The 26,547-nt window shown below is 55.5% G+C and overlaps 1 protein-coding gene across 3 annotated transcripts in view; it reads left to right on the forward strand.

Moving 5' to 3' along the window:
- The first annotated feature begins 501 nt into the window (after positions 1-501).
- DNMT3A (DNA methyltransferase 3 alpha) overlaps positions 502-26,547 on the forward strand; it is a 106,517-nt gene continuing 80,471 nt past the window's right edge. For 2 of the 3 annotated variants that reach the window (XM_060309776.1, XM_070046888.1), the window contains exon 1: positions 1,135-1,234. The gene's annotated coding sequence lies outside the window, so the exon portion shown is untranslated. Of the gene's footprint in view, positions 641-1,134; positions 1,235-26,547 lie in introns of those variants that run through there. The other variant, XM_060309777.1, reaches the window with a different exon arrangement.

The raw sequence follows: 26,547 nt of genomic DNA on the forward strand, positions 1-26,547 counted from the left end.
AGCAGAGGAGTGGCTGTGCTGATGAAAGTAGACAGAGATGCCCCGAGTCAGAAACCTGGAGCCCTGGGAACTCTATGGGAAATGAGAACAACCCTCGCCGCAAAGGGGTGAGTAAGCATGAGGGCGGAGTGTAGGTGTGTGCAGAGAATCTTAGAGCTGGAAGGGATCTTCAATGTCATTTAGTTCCACCCCCGAGCCATGAAATCTTTCAGTCTTCCACTGACCAACTGAGGACACTCAACTCTACTTGGACACCTCAAGGTACGGGGAACTCACTCCCTTCAAGGGGGCTCATCCTATAGAAATGCTCGAGCCTCCCAGACGGCCTCGATAGCCTGGCGCCCCGACCTTGGTCCTGTTGAGTGGGCCGGCCTCCACTCGGCGGCGGCACCTGGCGGGGGTGGCGGGTGGCGTGGGGCTTGCGGCGCGGATGGGCCGGCGCTGCTGTCCCCAGCCCCAGTGCTGAGGCAGGCAGAGTGCAGTGGGCTCTGGTGGAGGTCGGGAGAACTGCAGGGCGAAGACCGCCGGGGGCTCCGCGGGCTGCCGGGGGGAGGCACTTGACACCGGCCGCGGGAGAGGAGGGGCTGCTGTCCCTGCGGCCAGTGCTGGATGCGGGGACCCAGCGCAGAGGCAGCTCCAGGTAGCGGGGCGCCCCGCGGGGGGAGGGCTGCCGCAGGCCCCCGGCGGAGTGGCCGGGAGAGCGGCCGAGGCGGGGTTCCTGGGCCCAGCGCAGGGTCGGGGCGCAGCGAGGTCCGGCCCTCCGACCCGCAGCGTGCGGGGAGCCCCCCCCAGCGGGGGCGTAGAGGCCGGGAAGTCGGGCCGAGGGCGCTAGGACCGGCCGCGCGCCCAGGCCGCTCCCGTCGCGGCGCCCCGGGGCCCCCAAGTCGGCGCTGCCTCCCGGGCCGGCTCCGCAGCGCCAGGGCCGGGGCCAGCGCGGCCGCGGGGGGCGAGCAGCGGGCGGAGGCCTGGGCCCGCGGGCGGCCGGAGGGAGGGAAGGAGGAAGGCGGAGAGAAGGGGTGGGAGGGGGGGACCCGGCGGAGGAGGCGGAGAGAGGGAGCGCGACAGCGAGCGGAGGGAGGGAGCGAGCGAGGCAGGCAGGCGGGCCGGGAGGGAGGGAGGGAGGGCGCGCGGGCGGCGGCGGCGGCGGCGGCGGCGAGAGCAGAGGACGAGCCGGGACGCGGCGCCGCGGCACTAGGGCGCGCAGCCGGGCCGGCCCGACCCCACCGGCCACACGGTAATGAGCGCCGCTGCTGGCGGCCCGGGAGGCCGGCCCGGAGGCGGGCGGGGAGGAGGGGAGCCGGGCGGGGGCCACGGCGGCGGGCAGTGCCCGGCTCGGGGCACGCTCCCGGACCCCCGCAACTCGGCGCCGGGCGCTCGCGGAGCCAGGGCTGCGGGCGGCGACGGCGGGCCGGGCTGGCCGGGGCGGCGCGGGGGATTTGAGGGTTTGTTTATGTCCCCGCGGGCTCCACAGGCGCCCCCTCCCGTCCCGCCAGCTCCCGGCGCGTAGCCCCCTCCGCGCCCCCGCCCGGCTCCGGGCTCAAGTTCAAGTCTATACAATGCCGCGGGGGGCCTCCTCCGCCGCCGGCCTCAGCCGCGGTGCCCCGCTAGGCGCTGCCGCAGGGGCCCCGGCCTGGCCGCCCCCGCCTTCCGGGCCCTGCCCCCGCCCCGGGGCCCAACCTGGGGCCTGCGGCCGGGACGCCGGAGGGCGCGGACCCCGACCCGGAATAATCGGCTCCCGCCGCGGCCCGCAGGGAGCGGGGGAGGGGGGCGGGGGCCCGGCCCCGCGCAGGCTCCGCGGTGGCGGCAGAAAATGGCAGCCTGGCACGACCCGGCCCCCCGCCCCTCCCCCCGGCTCCCGGCCCTCCTCGGCCCGGCGGGGCGGGGGACCCGGGAGGCCCCCGGGGGCGGGCCGAGGGGTGATCTGGGGGCCGGACCGGGGAACGCTGCGCAGCGATCTTCCTCCGGCCACCTGTGGCTGGGGGAGCGGGGTGCCAGCGGATCTGGGAGGGGCTGCGGGGGTGGGGAGAGTGCCACTTGGGGGGCACACCTCTCCGCGGAGAGTCGGGTGGCGCGCGGGGGGGACGTCGTGCCTGGCTCCTCCCTGCCCCCGCCGCGGGCCGTGGGAGCCGGGGCGGCGGCGGCGGCGGCGGCGGCGGCGGCGGCGGCGGCGGTGGTGGTGGCGGCGCCGCAGTGTGGGGGCGGGGCGGGGGCGGGCGAAGATCCCGGGCCGGGGCCGCGGGGGCCGGAAAACGCAGGGGTGGGAGCCTCAGGGCCTGGGCCCGGAGCGTGGCTGGTGGGGACGCCCTGGGTCGCCCCCTGCAGCAGCACCCACCCCCCTGCACACACTCAACACGCACGCGGACACACTCACGCACACGCACCCCCGCTGGGCCGGTGCAGACGTGTCCTTGAAAGCTTCGCATCCGCACGGTGAAGGACGAGGCCTCGCCGAGGCTGCGGATCGGGGTCTTCGGCCCCACGTCCCAGCGCCCCGGGAGACCCCAAGCTTCCGAGCCGCAGGCGGCCTCGGTCCGTGTCCCGCCCTCACCCCAGCTCCCCTCCCCCTCCCTCCTCCCTCCCCCTCGGCTCAGACGGAGCTGGCAAGGGTCCAGGGCCCGCCCCTGGCCTCCCCCAGCCCCCCATCGCTGGGGCCCGCGGCCCTCTAGCTGCCAAACTGCTTTTCGCTTTCCTGGAGGCTCCCTTCTTGGGGGCACCCACTCCCTTCCCTCTCACCCCCATTAGTTCCCCCGTTTCTCTGCATCCCTTCTGTCCTTCCTCCACTCTCCAGTGCAAAGGCAGTTGAGTAGGTGTTGGCCCCTTGGGTGGGGAGTGAGGGGCTCACTGGTTCTCAGGGGCTCTCTTCCCCAGCTCGCGAGAGGAGCCCCCTGTGGTTGCACCTTGACCCAAGATGGCGTCCTGTACCCAGCTGGGCAGCTCTGGCCTGTGTCAGGCAGGGAGGAAGGGCCCGGGCCCCAGAGCCACACAGCTCGCCCCCTTCCAAACCAGAAGGGACAGGAGGCTGCAGGAGAAGAGCCGGCCGCCCTGTGACCCAGCTTGCCCCTTGCTGCCGTGCCCAGAGACTGCCATCACCATCCCTGGGGGACTGTTCAGTCTTCATGTTTCACCCTGGGCTGCCAGCGCTGAACCGGCCTCCTGGGCTGGCGGGCTGCGAAGGGATCCTGGGATCAGGTGCTGCTCCGCTGTGCCTCCTCCCTCCCAGGCAGATGTGACAGCTGCAGCCGGGGAAGCTTTTCTCTTTGGGCGATGCTGGAGAGCTAGGACTGGCCTCTGGGATTTGGGGAGCCCAGCTGTCAGGCGGACCCTCTTTGGGCTGCCCCCTCTGCTGGCAGGGGTCGTTTCCTGGTGGTTTCCTGAGCTGCCTGGGTTTGGAGGCTTGGGCTGTTAGGAGTTCCTGCTAGGTTGCTGGGGCAAGGTGGTCCCCCTCTGCTTCCAGGTCCCGTTGAGGCCCTGGTTGGGCTGTTTGACAGGGAGCTCTGTGAAAGCGTGAGTCTGTGTGCGTGTGTGTGCATGTGTGCACATGTGCTGCACGCAGTCAGTGGCCCAGGCAAACTTGTGTGGCGGGTCTGGCACCTGCCCGCCTCCCTTCCCGGGCCCCACTCGTCTGGGCCCTGGCTCCCTCTCCAGCCTCTTGTCCAGCTCCTTGGGGCTTGTCTTCAGCTACTCATCAAATGCACACTTCCTGGCTCGGGTAGACCAAGGCTCTCCTTGTCCTCCTTCCCAGGCTTGTGGGCCTGCAACAGGAAGCCGACCTTAGAGAAGGTGAATTCCTTCTAGACTCAAGGAGTGTGGTCCACAGTGCAAGGGCTGCCCCCCGCCCCCTCCCCAACCCCGGCACTGGAGAAGCAGAGAAGAGGACAGCCATGCCATGTGTCAGGGTGTCTGCGGACGGGATTCCTCTGTGGGGTGAGGGTTGGACTGCAGCTTGAAGGTCCATTCCAGCTTTTAAATTCTATGGCTCTGATTCTAGTGGTGGAATTTCAGACCCAGGAGTGGGGGCGGGGTGGTCTCGCCTCACAGAGATAATCAGGAATGGCTTCCAAGGAGAGGAGGCCTGAGTGAGAGCAGGGCCTCCTGGGGGCTGGGCCTTTGAAAGGAGAGGGTGGGGTGAGGGGTGAGGGCCCTTCAGGAGACAGGTTTGTCACGTCTGACTCCACAGGGAGTGTAAAAGTGCAGCCTCTGGTTAAGCCTTCGCACGTGTGTGTCCTTCTGTAGGTTTACGTGTACACTTGTGTGTGTGCGTAATTTCTGAGGTTTCCTCCCTGAGTCCAGTTTGCGGTGAGCTCCTGCGTTCCTATGGACCTTCTTGAAGCTGAAACTCCAAGCTCCTCATCCTTTCTTGGTCTCTCTGGTGACCAGGCCGCATCCAGGAGCCCACCCAGAGTCATCTATCTCACTAGAACCAGAGATGCTCCCAGTGCTTTCCCTAGCACAGTCACACATCACCGCCATTGGGCCTCTGAAAAAGCCTGCAAGGGAGACAGACAAGCTATAAAATACTTGCCCCGGGTGACCTGGCCGGGAAGAAGCGGGGCCAGGCCTGCCCTCTGGGGAGCTTAGACTGTCTCCTGCTCCAGCTCTCCCGGGCTCCTGCGCTGCGTGTTGGTCTCTCCTCTCAGTTTGTGGTCTCCACGGGACCTTGCCCTGGCCGCCTCTGGTCCCCCATCAGACATTCTGTGGGGTTTCCACGAGTGTCTGCTGGACATCTGTGTTTGCGTCCCTGTCCTCCCCCGAGTGGCAGGCTTGGTGCCCAGCTCTCTACTGCTTGCTACTGCTCTGCCTTCCCCGAATAGCCATCGCCTACTTATAAGCCAGTTCCTTAGGCTCAAGCCTTCCTGAAAAACCTAAATTCTTCCCCGGATTCCATCAAGGCTCCTTTTTGTGGGAACCAGATAGAAAGGGGACTCCGAGAGCAGTCTTGCCAGCTCTCTAATGGCCATCCTTGGCCTGAAACGTTACCATTAGAATCCAAGCCCTAGAGTTTAGGGCTGAAAGAGAACTTGAAGCTCTGAGAACACCTGGAGCTGAGTTGGGGGCTGTTTGGTTGTGGAGCCAGGCCCGGTTTCTTCCAGGGCTGGGAGTGCTACCCAGAGCCCAAGGCCGGAAGGGCCAACTGTGTGCCTGTCACATGTTCCCCTCCCTCGGCACTTCCTGCCACCTTCCACTCGCTTGAGCCTGGGGTCCCTGACTTGGTGCCCGTGTCCTCTTCCCCCATCCCATGCCCCATGGATAGTTGAGTGTGTCTCTGGCCTGTAGCTTGGTGACAGGCAACAGTTAGGGTCACGGAATGGCCTGTGGGAATTGTTTCCACTTCCGTTCTGGTGTCTAATGGATGGTAGTGCCGGTCAGGAGCCCGACTGCCCTTGGAGGCTGGGCGTCTCTGTGGGCCTGTGCACTCTGCTGCTCCTGAGCAGGGCTTAATAGTAAACGAAAGGCGCCAGATTCCTTTCCACTCAAATCTTGAGGGCTCGTTTTCAGTCATTTCTCTCTTTGACTCTCTTCCCTCAAGAAAAAGTTACCAAATCCGAGATCCGTGCAGTGTTGGAGATTCGCGTGTGTGTCTCCAAGCCTGCCTCCCCTTGGCTAAGTGTGTGGGCAAGCCAGGGTGTGGTGCACGTGTGTCTGTGCATATTTCTGTGTACGCGGCCTGCAGCCGCGTGGGGACAGAGAGCCTGGACATGAGCTTGCACATGAGCCTGTCTCCAGGCAGCCGAACAGAGGGCCCCGGAATCAGACGGAGCGGCGTTCGGACGCTTCACAGTTGTGGGATCTGGGGTAGCGCAATTTCTCTGAGCCTCCAAGTTTCCTCACCTGTAACGTGGAAACAAGACCAGGCGCTACACATAGGTTGTTGTAAGGATTAGCTGAGATAATGCCGCTTCCGCTCTTAGCAGAGTGCAGGCGCTCAGCGTTAGCGTGAGTAGCGTCATCATTTGGGCGGCTCGCGTGGCCTGGCACTGCAGGAAGTGCTCTGTGAAGTCTTGTCCACCTTCCTGCCTTTCTTGCAAAATCTTGGACAGATGAGGAAAGTGCTGATTCTGACTGAAAAATCTTCGGAGGTGGGAGGCTCCTCAGTGCCGTTTAGGAGTCCGTTCCAGAGTTTAACAGATCGCACTGTCAACAGGTTGTCTTTGTATCCACCTTAAACCCCTTGTGCTACAGTTTCAGCTCTTTATTCGGATTCTGTCCTGAGTGCAGTCTGTTTGTTGCCCTGTACCAGGGTCTTGCTGGGCAAGACCCTGTGCTGAGCTTTGAGGGGACACACGGTGAGTTTAGGGTGTGCCCAGCTAATTAATGACCACAGACCAAGGTCGAGGGAGAGGGAGAAATAAAACGCTCAAAGGACAGTGAGGTCACAGCCAACTGGAGGGATCAGGAGAGGCTTCCTGGAGGAGGTGGCTCCTGTGATGATCCTCAGAACACAGAGATGGGGCTTCCAGACCAAGGAGAGGAAGCCAGGCTGTCGGGGACAGGGTGGCTGGAGTGTGGCGGAGACTCCAGGGCGGTGAACAGGGCCTCGGAGGCAGCCTGAGGCCCCACGCTGATTTGAGGGGAGTGGGCCCCTGTGCTCTGTAACTCCCGTGTGGCCTATGGAGAATCGCCTAGAACTTCCCTGCCTGTGGCTGTGAGGGACGGCAGGGGAGACTGAGGGACGAAAGGGAGGGAGGGGAAGGGGCCGGCTGAGCTCATTTGGTATAGGATCTTGATTCCTTTATATTCTGTAGACTAGAGCTTAAGAGCTCAGACTTGGAGGGAAACAGAGCAGGGTTTAAATTACACCAACCCTGGGGGGTCGTGACCATTAAGGGGAACGCCAGCGGGGCAAGGTCTCTGTCAGTGATGGCAATCATGATGTGAATGGGCGGAGGAGGGTCCCTGGCCTGGCCTCGCAGAGGTCTCTGTGCCCCGTTTGTGCATCCCCTTCCCCAGGCCGAGGCACCCCAGCATCCAGAACATTCCTGTAAGGGCTGCAAGCACAGCGAAAGGGGACGTCAGCAGACCCTGACTCCACACTGCCCTCTTCCCTCCCTCCTCCATGTGCAGCTGAACTGAGCCCCCAGCTTGGAGGGGAGGTGCCCGGGCTGGCGGCCGTGCCCCTAGGTGTGGCTGCAGGTGCCTGACAGGCCCCGGCAAGGACAGCAAGTGGGCAGGGCCCGCCAGGCCACATCTCCCTTGCTGATCACATAGCAGGCCTGTCTGGAGGACAGCGACAGGGGGAGGAGGTGTGGATACCTGGGGCTTTCCTAGCTGCATCCCAGCAGGGAATGAAAAAATTTTTTCAACTGTAGCTCAGCAATGCCCACTCCCATCCTGCTCTGGTCCCCTCTGACCTCCAAGGTTTCCCAGCCTTATTTACATCTGCAATCAGATTCCTATTTTCTCTTTCCTGAGGTCATGGCCCTGCTCACTGTCATCCTTATTGATCTTCCCTCTCTGTTTCTGTTTCAAATGTCAAGGTCATTTTTAATTCTGAGCAGTTGTTAGCTGCCCCCGTTTGGGTGGAGGAGGGGATGGAGGACCACCTCTCACAGCTCGTAACTGGAGGGCTGCAACTTGGGTGTCCTGACTCCTAATCTAGTGCTCTTCCTGCTTTGCGGCTATGGGGACGGATCCAGGGGTCAGTGGGGAAGATGTTCCAGACCTAATAGATCAGCTAGAGCCCGGTGTGCCAGCGGTCCTTCCTTGAAAAGGTTAAAAGATGCTCAGAGGGGACATTATGGGACGGTGGGGTCAGATCTGTGGCTTACTGAGCCATGGGTCGAATGAGGGCCCTATCATGGTGAATGTCCGGGAACGCCTGGGCTGGGAGGCTGGGGGACCTGGGAGCCTGCCTTCCCTCAGAGGTTCCCCAGAGGACACCAGGAGGGGCAGGCGAGGGCGCTCGGGCCCATGCCAGGCGGCCGGGATCCTCCGGCACTCCAGCAAGCAGAACCTATTGGCAAGGGGCTTCTTGAGGAATGGTCCTTTGTGATTAATTTTGTAGATTCTGAAAGGATACCTAAATTTGTGGATAAAGAGGAATCTAATCAGATTCTCCCAGTGGCTTTGAAATGAGATGGGAAGCGTGTCTATTCTGACATGTTAGATGTCCGTGATATGGTGCAGAGTGTGATCTCATTTTCGTAAAATTCCTTTAAAATACACGCCAGTGTGCACACTTATAGGCTAGCAGATGCTTAGAAAAAGTCGTTCTGGAAGGATAACCCAGCAAACGTGTCAGCAGAGGCCTTGCCACTTACTTTATACACTTTCGTAACCTTTGCAAAAATATAAAGGAGCATGCATTCCTTTCTTAATGACCACAACAAAAATAAAACCACACTTTTAAAGCTTCTGGATAAGAACTTATAAAAATTTGAGTCACCCTTGGGCTGGAAGGGTGGACTCTTTTATAATGGATACGAAACTGGCTTGGAGACTGACAGCAAAGGGTGGGGCTACTCAGGTACTTGTCTTTTCTGGAAAGGTTGCAGGGAGATTTATTGCAGACCCTGAGGTCTCCAAGCGAAGGCCTGGCCTGGTAGGGATTGGGTGAGAGTGGAAAACAGGCAGCTGGCAGCACCCCGGTTCACTCCAGGGCAGCAGACCAAGTTCGCTTTATAGGACGGTGACTGGAAACTCTCAGTTCTGACCCAGGATGGGAAACAAATCATTGAGGATCTTCCCTGAAGGCTTCAATCTCGTTGCTGTTGTGACCCAAATGGTCTCGGTGTGGACCTCAGGTGACCCAGCCCTGGCATGGCCTGGGGAGCCATGTGCAGGGAGGACAAAATGGGGCTTCAGGAGGCCCCTCCAGGGGTGGAGGGGATGCCTGGGAAACTCGTCTGGCATGTGGGCTCAAGCTGTGCCCGCCTCTGTGATCTGGAGGCCCAGGAGCAGGTGGCAGTGACCCAGGTGACAGGGTGGAGAGGTGAGGAGGGGCAGATATAAATTCCTCTGCCTGTTGCTTGGCAACAGTGCCCACCTCCCCCTTCCACAGTCCCGTCCCCCAGCCACTGCCCATGGGCGCCATCTTGGAGCTTGCTTTGCCCTCTGAGGCTGACCCTGGTAAAGACAGCAGGAGAAAGGGTTATGTGGACTTCTCTGGCCCCGCCCTGCCCCACTCCGTCCCTGCAGTGAGGCAGGAAGATAAATAAAAGGACAAGAGCTGGTCCCTCTGCAGACCGCCCCCTGCCCCAGGCTGCTAGGGGACAGACGTGCAGTGCAAAGAAGTGACCGCAAGGCAGGCAGACCTTGATTTGCATCTCAGCCCTGCTACTACCATAGCTACAGAGGGACCTAAAAGTCTCTGAGCTGCGGGATTTTCATCTGTGAATCAGGGATAAGAATCACATTCACATCTTGCTGGTATTGCTTGAATCAAATGAAATACGGTGTGAAAACTGTCAGCGCTGCGCCCAGCACATAGTAGGTACTCAGGAGGTGTGAGTTCTTTTTCTCTGAGTCGGGTCAGGACAGGGCTGCATGAGGGTGAATCTGGGGACCTGGTGAGGTGACCCCGTTGGAGGCCCCCTTGCCTTCCAAGACCCCACAAATGTTGCCTGTCATCCTCATCACCCCTTAGGGGTCGCAGGGCCTCCACTTCCTTTGTAAAGCCACGCTTTGGCTGGTTGATCTCTGAGTGCTCCGGCCAGCCCCGGCCATCTGCTCTCTGGGCCTTGAATCTTGATGTACTCCTGTCAGTTTCCTGAGAGTCCAAGCCCAGTGGGGACTCAGTAGGTCCCCCAAGCCCTGGGCCCTCGCCCTTCCTGCCCTCTGCTCTCTTTGGGTCCAGAGCAGGCAGTGGCCTCTCCTCTGGTTGCTGGGCCTGCTGGCAGGGCTGGCTCTGCCCCCTGGCCCACAGGCATGGGAGGGTCTTGACCACAGCCGGGCCTGGGAGCTGGCACACAGCACTGGTTCCTAATGGTTTTATTACCAGCAACAATGTGGTGCTTGTTGCCATCCTCTCACAGGCCTGTGGTTCCCAGCCCAACTAGTGGTGGCCTGAGGGCCTGCCTGGTACTGGAAGCCCAGCTGGAAAGCCCAGTGGGGCAGGGCAATTGCCTCTGCATTTTCTTTTGTCAACACCCTCTGTGCAGCCTGGACTCTGAGATAGCGTGGTGATATGCTGGGGCCCCAAGCTGGCAGGCCTGGCAGCTCTTGAGTTTTCTCTCCAGAGGGCCCTTGCTTCAGCTTCACAGATAATGTTTATCTATTCATTTATTAAAGACCTACTATGTGTCGGGCACTGGCTACAAAGATAAGAGAGACTGAGCTGGTTCTCAAGGACCCCGCAGGGGAGATGAGAGTCTGGCAAGGTGACCATTACATCGTAGGTGGGTGGAGAGAGCTCTGCAGCGTGTACCTGGAGCATTACGGGGGCTCAGAGAAGGGACATCTCATTCAAGGGGGGAGGGAAGAGCAGGAAAGGGTTTCTAAAGGAGGTGAGGCTGGAGCTGAGTCTCAAAGCGTAGGGGGCAGTTAGCCAGGTGGTCCAGGGCATTTTCTCCCATGATGTGGTGGGAGTGATGGGATATGGGGGATCATGGGATGTGAGGCTGGAGGGCTGGGCCGAGCTGGACCACGGAAGGCCGGGATGTTACCCATTCGTCGACGTTGGCCTTGGAGTAACGTGTCCATATTTGCGTCTGAGGAAGATCATCCCGGGGCGTCAAGGAGGAGCACTTGGGCAGCTGAGGCTGGGGTCGGGGAGCCCAGGCAGAAGGCTGGTGCAGGAATCCAGGGGAGCCGCAGTGCAGGTGTGGAGGAGGGCTGCTCTGTGAGGCATTTAGGTGGGAGTGACTGGGTGATGGAGAGGGTGAGGGGAGCTGGCTCAGCCCGCCGCGTGGGTGGAGGTGCCGTCCGTCCGCTGAGAGGGCTCGGCTGGAGGGAGTCTGGGAGAGATCTTCCCGTGGGAGGCAGGGCTAGAGTTGGGACTTGAGGGTGGCTAGGATTTGTGCAGGCGGAGCCTGGGCTGGGCCGGGCTTGCAGAAGAGGGAGGGCCTGTGTCACCAGGCCTGGATGTGGGGACCCAGGAAGGCGCAGGGTCCAGGTGATGGATTAGAAAGGCAGGCGCATTTTATTCCGTAACTGGTAGCAATCCCTGCAGATTTTTCAGGACGGAAGTAACGTAACCAGGCGTTTGTGCCACGGACATTGGGCATACTGATGTTTGGGGGGGGCTTGAGCAGGGGCTTCTGCTTCTCAGGTGCTCCCCCGAAAGATGAGCTGCAAGGCCTAGACCCTGTTCCTCAACTCCCTGCTGCACAGCCTGGGCCGAGTGTCATCACCCTCTGACAGTGGTATGTGAATTGCAAAGTTGCCATCGCCCTGGGTTTAGAGGCAGGTCTGCCAGTGTAGGAGGGGATAAGATGGGCACAGCAGTTTTGGTAAACAAACAGAAAAGAAACAAAAACTGTTTCTCTAAAGTAGGAATGTGAGTCTTTTGTGTGTCACAGGAAGAGCTGTTTCCAAAGAATTTCTAGAAAAGTGGCGTGAACCAGGTCAGCATCACTGAACCCGGGCAGAGGCAAGAGGCGGCATGGCATTGTGCCAGGGCCACCAGGCTCGGTGCTGAACAGACAGTGGTTTCACCTTGGCCCTGCCACCTCCTAACTGAGTCCTCCTCAGGAAGATCGCTTCACCTCTCTTAGCCTCAATTTTGCCGTCTGCAAAGTGGAGACAACCTTCCAGACTTGTGTCATTTGTTTGTTTGTTTGTTTCAAACACTGCTTCTTGCCCTAAACTTGGATATTTTGTGTCATGTGTCTTTTAAAAGAATCCTTCTACAGTTGGCCTCCCTGGTATTTGCGGATTAAAATTCAGCTGTGCCTGGTCCCTGTCTGGCGCTGAAGAGGCACAGCCCCCCACCGCGCACGCCCCTCTTCCCCTGTCTCACATGCCAAGTTTCCTCTTGCTCTTTGCCTCCCGAGAGGCCTGACCCCCCCCCAGTGGGTTTTGAGTTCCATGTTCCTGGGAAGCTCCACTTACCATGTTCCATTGACTCTCTTGTTCCCCAAACCTGGGTCACCCCAGTGTATTTGAAGAGCATCTGCTGAGCTAAATGGGAACTAGGGGAGGAGGTCAGTTCCTTGTCTCTTTTTAATGGAGGGGAGGGTCGGGTCTGTGTAGAGCTGCCCATGGCTGTGTGGAGAGCAGAGGACGAGGGAGGGAGAAGCTCTGACCCATCCAGGGCCTGGGCGGACCACGGCTAGGACCTTGCCCAGTAGCTGGCTTCTGTGCCAGGGAAAGGGGTGCAGGGCCCTGGTGGAGTCTGGGAGATGATCTCAGGGTGACCTCGGTCTGGATGGGGAGGCCAGCTTCCTCTGTGATCGGGCACACGTGGTGGCCATTGGGCTGTTTTGTGGCCCCTGTGACATGCAGCCATGGCCACGGGGAGACCTTGGAGGCATCTCTGCTCTCCGGAGGAGGCTGGGTGGGAAGCTAGCTCCTCAGCGGGGGCTCCTGTGGAGGTGGCGTTGGCGAGAAGGCCTGGGCCGGAGTCAGGCTGTGCCTGGCTGGGGGTAGGGTGGGTGGGGACCACTGTCAACTTGAGTGCGGAAACCAGTGTTTCCCTGGTTGGTACAGACCTGCGCTTGTACCCCTATCACAGGGGCACCCTCTGGAAGCTGGTGTGTGTGGACCGAGGGTGTGGTGGTGTAATCACACGGAATGTACAGCATAATTAATCCGGCATACCCTTAATGGCATGCAGAATTGTGCTGCATGCTAATTAGGTGTACATGGTGAGCAGTTCACGTAACGTTTTTGTAATTGTTATTAGTTTTGCAGAGGCAAACTGAGCTTATGTGGTTTGTTTCTTCTTGCTGCGTTAGTTCTCTAGCACAGGCAATTCCTAGCTCTTGGAGGAATTCTACTGCAAATGTTTGTTTGTAGGGCAATGTTTTGTATTTTCTCTCAGAACAATGTTATGAATGGTTATGAGGTTCCCAAGCTGGTTTCCAAATGCCTCTTTGGCCCACTTTAGGTGAAATGTGCGACGCGTGTGCGGGGAGGCCTCGCCTGGGATCCTCCTGCTTCAGGTTCCTGGAGCCTGCCTGCGTGTGTGTGTGTGTGTGTGTGTGTGCCCGTGTGGGTCTGTGTCTGTGTCTCTGTGTGTGCCTCTGACCCCTGAGGCCACAGTGGCAGGTTAAGGGTGCTGGTAAAGAGGTTATTTATTCTGGTTGCGAAGGCCCTTGCGCTGGGGGATTAGGGGAGGCCTCGCGGCATTAGCTGGGAGAGAGGACACTGGGTCAGGCCACAGCAGCCGTTCAGGAGCCAGCGAGAGCCATTCCTGGGCGTTGTCTGAAGTGAGAGTCTAGGTTTCTTAAGGACACTTTACTGGCCTTTCACCCTAATTAATGACATACTTTTTTCTTTTTGAATTTTTGCATTTAATTTTATTTATTTTTTTATACAGCAGGTTCTTATTAGTTACCCATTTTATACATATTAGTGTATCTATGTCAATCCCAGTCTCCCAGTTCATCCCACCCCCACCCCCACCCCTGCCGCTTTCCCCCCTTGGTGTCCACACGTGTGTTCTCTACATCTGTGAATGAGGTACTTTTTTAAAAAAATTCATATTTATTGAGCGCCTACCATGTGCCAGGTATCACGCTAAACACTCGACTCAAATTCTGTCATATCTTAAAATAGACTCAGGAGGTAAGGACTCTCATTGTGTGGTTTGGTAAAGTGTGGCCTGCGTCTGAGCGGCAGAGGTTTGAGGTGGGTTCCGGCTGAGCCCCCTTAGGGCTGAAGGGGTGGATGAACTGCACCAGGGCCCCCGGGCCAGAGGCTAGTGATTCTGGGATGTGCTACCCAGAACCCTGGGTTCTTCCTCCTCTCGGGCCCCCTTTCCCCCCTGCAAGTGGTTTGGTTTCGGTTGGGGCAGAGAGTGAGGAGAAAGCAACCCAGGGAGCAGCAGGTGGTTCTGACAGCAGTGGGTTCTTTCATGCACTCTTGGGTGGGCAGGGGCTGTGCTCCAGCAGCAGCTCCCAGACCCTGAAGACTCTTTGGGGGACCTCCTGGTTTGGGCCCGGGAGGGGGTCAGCTCTGTGGCCTGGGAGGAGTGTGAGAAGGTGCGGGTGGGGGAGCATCGCACGGATGGTATGAGGAGAGAGTGGCCCCAGGCAAGCGGGGGACCAGCTTCCAAAGGCCTGGGTGGGTGGGAGGCCGGCTGTCCCCGCTTCCCATGGTTCACAGACACCCTGACCTAGGTCCCTCACGACCCCCGGCACCCTGGGCATCTGGGGGCTGGCTGAGCCTGCGGACCCCATAGCAGGCGCACGTCCTGGCCTGGGGCAGGTGGAGCAGGGCCCTTCCCGTTGGCGCACTGCCTTGGGGAGCTCTGGCAAGCGACCCCTAGAATGAGCTTGTGGGGGGTCCCTCGAGGCACCGCAGTGCCGTGCTGGCGATGTTGCGGCTGCCTGGGAGTGATTTCACCCCCTCCTCTCTGCCTCAGGGGTCAGGCGGAACAGGGAGACCAGGGAGGGCCGGTGGCAGAAGAGCAGGGTGCAGGACATGACTCTGACCTCATCTGTTTCAGAAAACACACACATCCGTCTACACGAGAAAAGCCAAATGACTACGCAACAAACTGGTTAAAGACCCCTGGGAGGGTGGCTGAGGAGGAGCGGTAGGGGGTGGGGGTCCTGAGGGGTGGGGAAGGGGGCTGGGGGCCCTCTGGAAGGAGCCCCCCCTCGTGGAGGAGAGAATGCTGTGAACGTAGACACAAGCGTGTGGGAACAGGGGATGTGAGCTGGGGGCCTGGAATGATGGAGTCAGCTAGGCAAGGTGGGGGCCAGGTCAGAGCAGTAGGCTGAGGCCAGACTCGGAGAGCCAGCAGTGTAGGACCAGACCAGAGTTCAGATCTTACAGTGTGTGAAAATCACTGGCATCATCGGGTTTTTAAAAATAACAGCTTTATCGAGATATGATTCACATACCATACAATTCGCCCATTTAAACTGTGCGATTCGATGGTTTGTAGTGCGTTCACGGAGCTGTGCAGCCATCACCACAATTTCAGAACATTTCCATCAGGCATCGTAGGTTTGATTGAGGAAGCCGTGTGTGGAAAACCTTTGCCAAGAGGCTGGGGTGGGAGAGAGGGACACAGAGGCGGTGAGACGCGTTACAGGGTAACTGCCGAGGTCTAGATCTGTGGTCCCGAGGGCCTGGAGGGCAGGGGTGGAGAATAGGGGCCCGAGGATCAGGTGCCTGGTGCAACGTGGGGACTGAGGGGGCAGGTGGGACCTGAGTTCTCTGCGGGGTTTTGGGCTTTGGCAGCTGAGGGGAAGGTGCTGCCACCTCCACGTAGAGAGAGGAGCCACAGGAAACATGAAGCATCTGGTTCTAGAAGAGTAGGGTTTTAGGTAACTGCAAGTCATCCAGGTGGGGATGTCCAGAGAATAAAGTTGGAGGCCTTGCAGTAGGAAGTCTGCACTCATTTAAGCCCACGTATCTCAGCAGAGGAGAATCTAGGGTACAGCTGGATCACAGCGGGACCCGAGAGGGGTGCCCACTGGGCAGCAGTGAGAGCAAGACCCCAGCCAGCCAGGAGAAAGAGCAGAGGGGCCCGAGGGCCAAGAGCTTGGAGCCAAGGGGGCAGAGGGAGCCAGAGAATCCCCTTGTTTGTGAACTTGCAGGGGTCTCCTGTCCACCCCAGTGCCCAGCTTGGCAATGACACTCAATGAGGGATCGCTGGGTGAGTGCTTGAAGCAGGGAATGATTAGCCGGCAAGGAGGCTGAACTGAGCTCAAGGACGCCAAGGATGGAAAAGGCCCTTTGAAGCCGTGGGTGACTGTATCTGTCAGGGCCGACTCAGGAGACAGGAACCACATAGCGATTTGAACAGGCAAAGTTTAATATAAAGACTTATTAATGATAACAGGAGATTGGAATATTGAGAGATTGGCTAAGAAGTAAAAAGATCTGCAAAGAACACAGAAATAGCATATATGAGAACAGCAGCTACACCCAGGGCTGCCATGGAGCACCCAAGGAAGAGGCCCCCAGGGCTGAGAACCTGGCCTTGATGCCCCTGGCTCCCTGGGTGACGGGGAAGTCACTGTGGTGCCACGTTGGCAGGACTTGCTGGAAACCTGCCCCCGGGACTCACTGGAAGTCCATCCTTCTGGGTCCCAAGGAAAGTTGTTCATGAGGAAGTATCTTGCTGGAGGTACAATGCTTCTAAACCACCCAAAAGGAGTATTGGGTGAAGCTGCTGGCTGCTCGCGACTGTCGAACACTGCTGGAGCCAGGTGCTGGGGAAGCACCCTTGCTGCAGGCCAGGCACGGGAGAAGCTGTGACTCGACAGGCCTGGCCACTAGGGGAGCCCCAGGGGCAGCAGGATCTGACTGCTGGAGCAGTTGTATACGATGCAGAAATCCTTCAAGAGAGCACACTGGTTCTAGGAAAGAAAACTCCTCCTCCTTCAATGTCTCTCCAGTGCCCTCTACTGAGGGAGTTTGATGTCATGCCAGCTGGCAAAGGGGACATATTTAAGGGGCCTAGCTTCATTTTCACAGAGCAGGCAATGAAGGGTGAATAAACTAACTGGCACAGTCTGCTGCTTGGGCTGCACAGCTTGCATCTGCCCCCTTTTACACACATGTGGGCTCCCCTACCACAACGAAATGGTTGTATTTCTACCTACCAAGACACAGCTATCCTGCTTCCCGTTCTTACCCTGTCTCCCAAATGAGGCGTCCCAGCACTTATTGTATCAATCACTGTCTACATGAGCAACGCCTCACATTCAGTCACAGTCTCACTGAATATTCTGTTACCTAAAGACTAAACTGTAACGTTAACTTCTAACAATTTGTATATAAAATATAAATAATGGGAAGATGAAGGAAAAAGAAGAAAAGTGTTACCATGTACAAATAAACACACATCTATATCAAGTAAATAGAAAACATGCAAAACTACTATAGTTCTCATTTCTATATTTGTTCACAAGACCACGTTTGCCCTCCGGCTTCCTTCTCCCATTTCCCATCCTGCATCTCCTCTGCACTCAGCTGGCACCTCAGCAGGGCAGGATTCTTTTACCTGGTGGAGTGACCCAAACCCTGATTCCTGAAGGATCTGAATCCTCGGTTGTCCTGCCTTTTCTTTTCTCGGTTCCTGTAGTTTTTCATTAACCCTTACTTTGGGGCATGGAGGTTCTAAGAGGTACCTGAGAGAATCCTCTGATTCCAGAAATTATCTTCCTGGCCCAATTTCTCCTTGGTAACTAGGATCAATCACTCCAGCTTGTGGAGTAACTCCTTTCTGTCTGTTGGTTCAGCGGCATTAAGGGGGTCCCCAAAAGCCAGGTCAATGACTCGTCTTCCAGTGGAACCATTGCGGTGTCCTCTTGGCAGGCAGCATTCAGAGCCCCTAAACCTTGTCAGAGATGCGGGAGTGGAGTGGGGACCAGATGCAGGGGTCAAGGGGAGAGTAAGTGAAGAGGCTCTGGAGCTGGCACGTGTGGACCGTTGTTTAGAGGAGGCTGGAAGGGCCAAGCATCACACAGGTGTGGACCGTGGGCCACCTCGGCTTGGGGGGAGGGGAGGACAGAATCAGACCCAGGCTCATGGCCGTCCAGACAGCAGGCCCCGCCAGGGTCCACATGGCTGATTCTCGTGTGGACTGTCAGCCTGGACCCTGTGCCCTGCCTCCTGGGGCGTGGGGAGCCCATCGACTGCCCCCGCACACACGACCCCGACCCCCGGCAGGGCTCCTGACTCACCACGTCCGGAAATGCATGCTCCTGTGCGGAACTCTGTAGTGGCTCATTTTGGCTCGAACAACTTCAGCTCCTTACCAGTGTCTATTTTGGGTACAAACCTTTTTTTTTTCCTCTCCTCCCCGCCTTTGGGGCTGTGTCATGGTAACCATAAGTGTGAGCAGAGGAGTCTGATTCAGCTCGGCTCTGCCAGTGTGGCCACCATAATGGCAGCATTTGGTGTGATTAAAAACGCTCACGCTGGTGGTGCTCTGGCCTCGAGGGTGGTGTGAGAGCCACAAGTCATCTTGTTGTGACTTCAAAGCCAGACAGATGGACTTTGAAGTGGGGAACAGGATGGCAGGATTGCTGGCCCGTCGCCAGTGGCTTTTGGTATTCTACGGGCAGCTGGTGATTTGGGTGGGAAGGACGTTTCTGGAAGTCAGAGTCACGGTATGATGACACGCATCTCCCTCGTGTTGAGAGAGAATGAGCAATCAGAAAGTGGCACTGGGACCTCCCCCTCCCCCTCATCCAGCCCCGGTCTTGTGACCAAGGGTGGGGGAAGATGTGGCAGATAAACATCTCTGTCTGGGAGGCTGTGATGTCTCCTCTCGGCTTTCTGCTGCCCCCAGCTTACCAAGCTTGTCACCACCCTGGCAGATGCTTGGGTGGTATGGGGCACAAGATACTCTCACGTCTTCTGTCGCCCACAGGACTCATTTGCACCTCCTCCTAAGGTCAAATAGGAAATTCAGCCGTGAGGCTGTTATCTACAGGCTGGTGTCACATCAGGGGCACGGAGAGCTGATCTGGGGTCTGTGTTACTCGTGCTCATCCGTGACCGGGTGTCGCCATGTTTGTAAGGACTCTTAAGTTAGATGGACCTGGACTCAGAATCCTGCCCTGGGACTTTCGACCTGCACTACTCTGGAGAGGTAATTAACCTCTCCAAGCCTCAGCTTATCCTTCTATAAAATGGGAATAATAGTAGAACCAACTTCATAGACTTCATAGGTTGGTTATGAGGATGAGACGGGACAATGCATGTCCCTTAGCACAGTGCTGGACACACGGTAGGCGCTCAGTAAATAGTAGGATGAATAAATGAATGAATGACTCCCTCATCGGCAGGGCACTGAACACGATGATTAGAAGCTTGGACTGCCTGTTACCACCCTTCCCCCTGCCCTCACGGCCGACAGGCCTCACCAGGAAAGGGAGACTAACTGGAAACTTTGTTTTCTGATCAATTCCTTGGGAAAGTTAACATGTTTACAATGGTCACGTGCTAATTGTAAGAGATCATGATGAAGTGGAAAACTGTGGGCTTCAGCGGGGGAAAGACCTGGGTTTGTATCTGGTTCTCCACCCATGAACTGTGGGACCTTAGGCAGCTTTGCTAACCTCTCCATACCTCATTCTTCTCATCTAGAAAATGGGGATAAAAATAGTCTCCACTTCAGAGGGTTGGAGTGAGGTGTGAGGATGTACAAGATGTTGAAATTGTAAAGCTCTTTTCACAGGGCCTGGCGGGTTGTAAGAATCGTAATCAGTACAAGCTCCATTTGAGTGAAGTACACTCACAGGCACTCCAGGGATGTCAACAAAGGAGAGAAAACTGTGGGCTGGGTTAGTCAGGGACTAATAATTTTGAAAATTTATTGAGTATATTCTTTGTGTCAGGCACTCTTGTTGGCATGTTTCTTAAAGCAAATAATTTTAATGTTATTTCATCCATTCTATTTTTTTTTTTTTTTTTTGGCCCTGCCGTGCGGCTTGCAGGATCTGAGTTCCCTGACCAGTGAGGGAATCGAACCTGGGCCCCCTGCAGTGGAAGTGTGGAGTCCTAACCACTGGACCACCAGGGAATTCCCTGTTAGCATTTTTAATACATCTCACTTTAATTCTCACAACAGGCCTGTGAAGTGGCAAGTGTTATTTCCCCCATTTTACAGCTGAGAAAACTGATGCACAGTTATGCCTCAGGTCACACAGCTGACGCTAATACAGACAGAATTTGAACCCACGCAGTCGGGCCTCCCAGGGAAGACTTCAGGAGGTTGAGATTAGTATATGAGTCAGGACCGTCAGCCGCAAGGCACAGACTCACTCACACCAAAGTAGGGAAAGTCTCACATTACCGAGAGGTTCAGAGATGCCCTGCCTCCAGGTACAGCTGGGTCCGGGGGCCCAGACAATGGCCTCAGTGTTCCAGCGTCTATCTCCATCCCTCAGGCAAGCTTTCCCCAATGCAGCCAGCAGCTCCTGACCCACGTCCCATCACGTTAGCATCGTTCCTTTGCACCAAAACGCTCCTGGGGGGCCTCTGATTGGCCCCGCCTGGTCACACGCTCACTCTGTGACTAGGGTGAGGGGTGGGGTCGGCACAAACACCACAAAACCCCACTGGGAAGGAGGGGAAGGTAACTAGATCGAAACCAGCAAAGTCCACTGCAAAAAGGGCAGACTTCAGCTAGAGGGGTGAAGAAGGACCTGGTGCGGAGACGGTCAGATATTTTTCAGCAATTCAAAGAGAGGACTTGAGATGGAGCCGGAGGGGCTCTTATGGTGGTCACATTAGGGTTGTTTTTGATGGAGGAAGGATCTGGGTTTGTGGGCAATTATGGTTTTGTTTCTGGAAGGGGATGATTCCTCGCCGGCCCTTGTTGAGGTGAGACTGGGGCGACGATCTAGTCGGTGCTGGTTGGAGCAGGCTTGGAGGTGAGGCTTTGGGGTGATTGATTGGCTCAGGGGGTGCTGATGGGGTTGGGATCGGTGAGGAGGGTGGGAATGGTGCTGGGGACGGTGTGGTGGCAGAGGTGGGAGGTGACGCAGCAGGACAGTCTGGAGGCTTCGGGAGATGGTTGAATTGTGGGTCTTGGGTCTGAGATGGACTGATGAGCGAGCTGAGCTGTGGTTAGGGATGTGGGCAGCAATGGCATGTCGACGTGCAGTTAGGGGGGAACATAAGGGAGGTGCACCATGCTGCACATGGGCTGGACTTGGTGGAAATGATGTGTTGCAAGAATTAAACATTTCGTGAGGGATGTGATGGTGGGGCGGGGAGGGAGGTACCACTTTTAGAGCGGATGATGGAACTCTGTGTGGGGGTGAGGAGCTGGTGATGGGTGTTCTGTGGGACGTGACGGTTTCGTAGCGTAACAGAGGTGGAAGGGCTTAGCTGCACTCTTATGGAGGAGGATGGAGGCCAAACCCATCCAATGGTTGCAGCTGGATGTAAGCCCTCATTCCCAGACCCATTCTCTCTTTTAAAAAATTACTTTTTATCTCTTCACAGTATTACATGCATATAATTTAAGAAGTAAACAGGACTAACATCTCTTCACCAAATGCAGTTGTTCCTTGTCTCCTTCCACCTTCTTCTTCTCAGAGGCAACCACTTTTAGCTGTTTCTTCTAGCGATTTTGCATCTCATGGGTCTGAGTAATGTTCGTATTTTTGACTCTTCCATTGTAGACATTTTCCATTGATTTCCTATTTGGTAAATAAGAATTTAGCTCTCTTATATGGCCAACCATGACATTCTACCCAGCCAACCCCCTCAGTATTTCTCATGGTAGACATACTATCAATAATACCTTACCAGGGGTCTTCCCTGGTGGCACAGTGGTTAAGAATCCACCTGCCAGTGCAGGGGACACGGGTTCGAGCCCTGCTCCGGGAAGATCCCACATGCCACGGAGCAACTAAGCCTGTGCACCACAACTACTAAGCCTGCGCTCTAGAGCTCGTGCGCCACAACTACTGAGCCCTTGTGCCGCAACTACTGAAGCCCACGCGCCTAGAGCCCGTGCTTCGCAACAAGGGAAGCCACCGCAATGAGAAGCCCCCGCACCGCAACGAAGAGTAGCCCCCGCTCGCCGCAACCAGAGAAAAGCCCGCGCGCAGCAACGAAGACCCAACGCAGCCAAAAATAAATTAAATAAATAAATAAATAAATAAATAGTACCTTACCGGTGTTCTTTCAAAAATGTCTTACGCCTATAATAATATACATATATGTATGCGTGTAGCAGGCAGGATAATGGCCCTGCAAAGACGGCCACATCCTAATCCCCTGAACCCGTGAACGTGTCACCTTATGTGGCAAAAGAGACTTCACAGATGTGGTTAAGTTAAGGATCTTGAGATGGGGAGATTTATCCTGGATCATCTGGGTGGGCCCAATGTCATCATCAGGATCCTTGAAAGTCAAAGGCAGAGGCAGGAGGGTCAGAGTAATGTGATGGGAGAAAGACTGGCCATTGCTGGCTTTGAGGATGGAAGGGAGCCAGGAGCCAAGGAATGCACGCAGCCTCTCGAAGCTGAAAAAGTTAAGAAAATGGAACCTCCCCAGGGCCTGCAGAAAAACATGCAGCCCGCCAACACCTCGATTTCAGCCCAGTGACGAGAACCATTTTGGACTTCTGACTTCCAGAGCTGCAAGAAACAAATTTGTGCTGTTTTAAGCCATTAACTTTGTGGTAATTTGTAACAGAAGCAATAGGAAATTAATACACCAGGCAATATGTCTACATCCACATACATACATACAAACATGCATACTTATGTATGTCATGTACACATACTTGTTAAATCAACTCATGCAACTGTTCACAGCTGAGCTTTATACTGTACTACAATAGTTTCCTTTTTTCCCCCTGAAATGAATAATTACCTTATTTCTTTTTCTTAATTGACTTTTGTCGTTTTAAAAACTTATTTATTTGTTTATTTAATTTGGCTGCACTGGGTCTTGGCTGTGGCGCGCAGCAGCTTCACTGCTGCATGTGGGATCCAGTTCCCTGACCAGGGATCGAACCTGGGCCCCCTGCATTGGAAGCACAGAGTCTTAACCACTGGATCACCAGGGAAGCCCCTACCTTGTTTCTTTATCTGCCTTATTTTCTTTATACCTTTTGCCCATTTCTGCTACACCTCCTAATAGCTGTCTGTATGGCTTCCACGAGGGCGGTCACATCAAGTGTTATGTTTCAGTTCCATTTTTTGAGTTATCCGCTCTATTGCTCTCGGGGCGTGTGGCATAGTTAGCTGCCATCCGGTGACTTCTTTTTGTTGTCCTCCTTGGCATTCCCTTTGCCTTCCTTCTGGTTGGAATTCCTGTTTTCTGGAGCCCATGTCTTCTTGCTTGTTTTACTCCCCTGTTTGGAGCCCATTGCCCAGGACAGGTCTTCATCTTTATCCAAATCCATTCAGTTCCTGAGTTCAGACCACAGAGTAAAAACAGCGAATGACACCTGTAGTTTTGTCAGATTAAAAAGACAGTTCAGGCTTCCCCGGTGGCGCAGTGGTTGAGAGTCCGCCTGCCGATGCAGGGGACATGGGTTCATGCCCCGGTCCGGGAAGATCCCACATGCCGCGGAGTGGCTGGGCCCGTGAGCCATGGCCGCTGAGCCTGCGTGTCCGGAGCCTGTGCTCCGCAACGGGAGAGGCCACAACGGTGAGAGGCCCATGTACCGCAAAAAAAAACAAAACAGTTCAGTGGAAGCAGCTTAAGTGTCCATCGACAGATGAATGGATAAAGAAGATGCAGCACATATATACAATGGAATATTACTCAGCCATAAAAAGGAACGAAATTGAGTTATTTGTAGTGAGGTGGATGGACCTAGAGACTGTCATACAGAGTGAAGTAAGTCAGAAAGAGAAAAACAGATACCATATGCTAACACATACATATGGAATCTAAAAAAAAAAAAAGGTTCTGAAGAACCTAGGGGTAGGACAGGAATAAAGATGCAGACGTAGAGAATGGACTTGAGGACACGGGGAGGGGGAAGGGTAAGCTGGGATGAAGTGAGAGAGTAGCATTTACATATATACACTACCAAATGTAAAATAGCTAGTGGGAAGCAGCTGCATAGCACAGGGAGATCAGCTCGGTGCTTTGTGACCACCTAGAGGGGTGGGACAGGGAGGGAGGGAGGGAGACGCAAGAGGGAGGAGATATGGGGATATATATTTATGTATAGCTGATTCACTTTGTTATACAGCAGAAACTAATACACCATTGTAAAGCAATTATACTCCAATAAAGATGTTAAACAAAAAAACAAAGAAAACCCCCAAAAGATACATGTACCCCTGTGTTGATAGCAGCACTGTTCACAATAGCCAAAACATGGAAACAACCTAAATGTCCATCGACAGGTGAATGGATAAAGATGTGGTACATATATACAATGGAATACTACTCAGCCATAAAAAAGAACAAAAAAGGCCATTTGCAGCAACATGAGATTGTCATACTAAGTGACAGTATTATCATCCTATCCACTAAGATTATCATACTTTCTCAGAAAGAGAAAGACAACTATCATATGATATCACTTATATGTGGAACCTAAAATAAGGCACAAATGCACCTATCTACAAAACAGAAACAGACTCATAGACATAGAGAACAGATTTGTGGTTGGCAAGAGGGAGCGGAGAGGGAGAGGGATGGACTGGGAGTTTGGAGTTGGTAGATGCAAACTATTACATTTAGAATGGATAAACAATAAGGTCCTAATGTATAGCACAGGGAACTATATTCAATAACCTGGGATAAACCATAATGGAAAAGAGTATAAAAAAGAATGCGTATGTGTGTATAACTGAGTCACTGTGCTGTGCAGTAGAGATTGCCACAACGTTGTAAATCAACTCTACTTCAATTAAAAAAAAAAAAAAGTTCAGTGGTAGAGGGCATGGTGGCGCCCTTCCATGGTGGAAGCACTGCAAGTTGGAGTCTTCCCTCGGATGTCTAGTGGTCCTTGGTTGTCCTTTTAGGGTTAAGAACAGGGGACTAAAAAGCTGATTGGAAGCTGGCTGACTTGCAGATCCGCATTGGCTGACCTAAACAAGCCATTTGGAAACCATTTGGGTTCTGGTGTCAATATCTGTATCCTTAGGCCTTTCTTCTTGCACTGGTAAGATTCCCCAGAGAAGAAGGTAAGGTCTGGCTGCCACTATTCTAGGAGCCCAGTGGGGGACTAGCCTGGGGGACTCAACCTCAGCGTTGAAAATAACCTTCATCTCCTTGGTTTTTGTTTATGACTCTTGCTGTCAACGGTGCTTGTCGACTCTCTGCGCAAAGACCCTCTGTTTTGTGCTCTCTGGAGAGTAAATCTCAGACTTCTGGGGGAGGTGGATTTAGGGATCTTACTTCTTTCATTCGATCCTTTTTATTTTCACTCATGCATCCTCTTCACCCCTGGTCCCGGAGATACGTGGTGCTATCATGCCACGTGTCTTTAAAGGACTCTGTTATAAATCACTTGTCATGTGCTGTCTGAAATTTGCCTGCCACAAATCTGCTTTCCAGACCCCCACATCTTGTTGGTGGTGTCTCCTCTCTGTTCAACCCAATCTTGTGACTTTATGTCTTCTTTATTTTATTTTTTTTTGGCTGCACCATGTGGCATGCGGGATCTTAGTTCCCCAACCAGGGTTCGAACCCGTGCGCCCTGCAGTGGGAGCATGGAGTCTTAACCACTGGACCACCAAGGAAGTCCCTTTATGTCTTCTTTAAAAAAATCTTTCTACTACGTTGGATTTAGAAGGTAGCGCCCTTGGGTGTGTAGAATCAAAATCCCATTCCTTTTCCACAGCAGTTTTGTAACTGGAGCGGTGAGGATGGTGACCATGTCAGTCGCTATACCAAGACATTTTCATGATAGGATTCCTCAAAACAACTTTTTTTAAGTTGTTCTAAAATTATTCATGGCCACTGTGGATGTTAGCAGTATGAAGGAGAAACTAAAAGCTGCCTGTTGTGGGGGTAGGGCTCTTGGCAAGGGTTTTTATTTGGTGGTGGTTTTGTGGTGCAGCCCTTGGCATGCGTGAGGAGGACGCTTTGGTGCCAGGAGCAGCAGGGCCGTCATGTCACGGTAGACACACGCTGCTGTGTTGGGACCGTGGGCCCAAGAGCAGGTCTTTTCCCTCGGCAGGACTGCTTGGGAGAAGAAGGAAGCTTCTAAGGACTGGCGGGAAGCGCTGTGTTCAGGCCTAGAACTTGGCCACCACGGTGGGCTCTGGAGCTGTGCAGTGCATGGCCTGCCCAGCCATGTGCTGGATGGTCTTAGACGATGCTGGGTGGCTTTGAGGGACACTTACTGACAAGGCTGTTCCATTGAGTTACACAAAGGAACCGAAAGACTGACCCAGGTCAGCTGTGTTTGCTGTGAGACAGCGTGCAGCTCATGTCGGAGGGGTGAGCAGAGGAAGGGGCGGAGGAAAGAGCCTTTCCTTTCCTTTCCGGGGTGTTTGCCGTCGGGGTCAACACCCTGCGATGTTCTGCGTTTCCCTCCTGCTTCCTTCCTCTTGTCACTAGCCGCCAGAGGTTCTCTGAAAGCTTTTTCTTACAGAAGCCCCTGGATGTTTCTAGGCCTCAGGGCAGCATTGAGACACATACCCGGGAGAGGGCTGTCTGCCCCTGACGTACTCTGTGCCTGGCTCGGACTCCATTCTAGGGCTCTCGGGGCTCCTGGAGATGGCCCAGCCTCGTAGGATCCTGCCCTTTGCCTTTGGGGCCTCAACAGCCTGGCAGGGCAGGGCTAGGAGACGTTCTCGAAGATCATCTAGTCGACCTCTTCCATTTTATGGATGAGGAAGCTAAGGGCCAGAGAAGTTCTTCCCGGGTTCAGTGTTCTTCCCAGCCTACCCTGCCTCTCTCAGCTTGCCCATCCTTTGGAAGATTTTGATGTGGTGGGTGATCGGGGATCTGTGCTAACAGACAAGGGGTGGGTTTGAGGGGGACTCGCGGGCTGGCTGATGACGGTCAGAAGCCTTGTGGAGTTCTGGGTTGGCCCGGTTGTCT

This window comes from Globicephala melas, chromosome 12 (genome assembly GCF_963455315.2).
Source record: "Globicephala melas chromosome 12, mGloMel1.2, whole genome shotgun sequence".
Lineage (NCBI taxonomy): Eukaryota > Metazoa > Chordata > Mammalia > Artiodactyla > Delphinidae > Globicephala > Globicephala melas.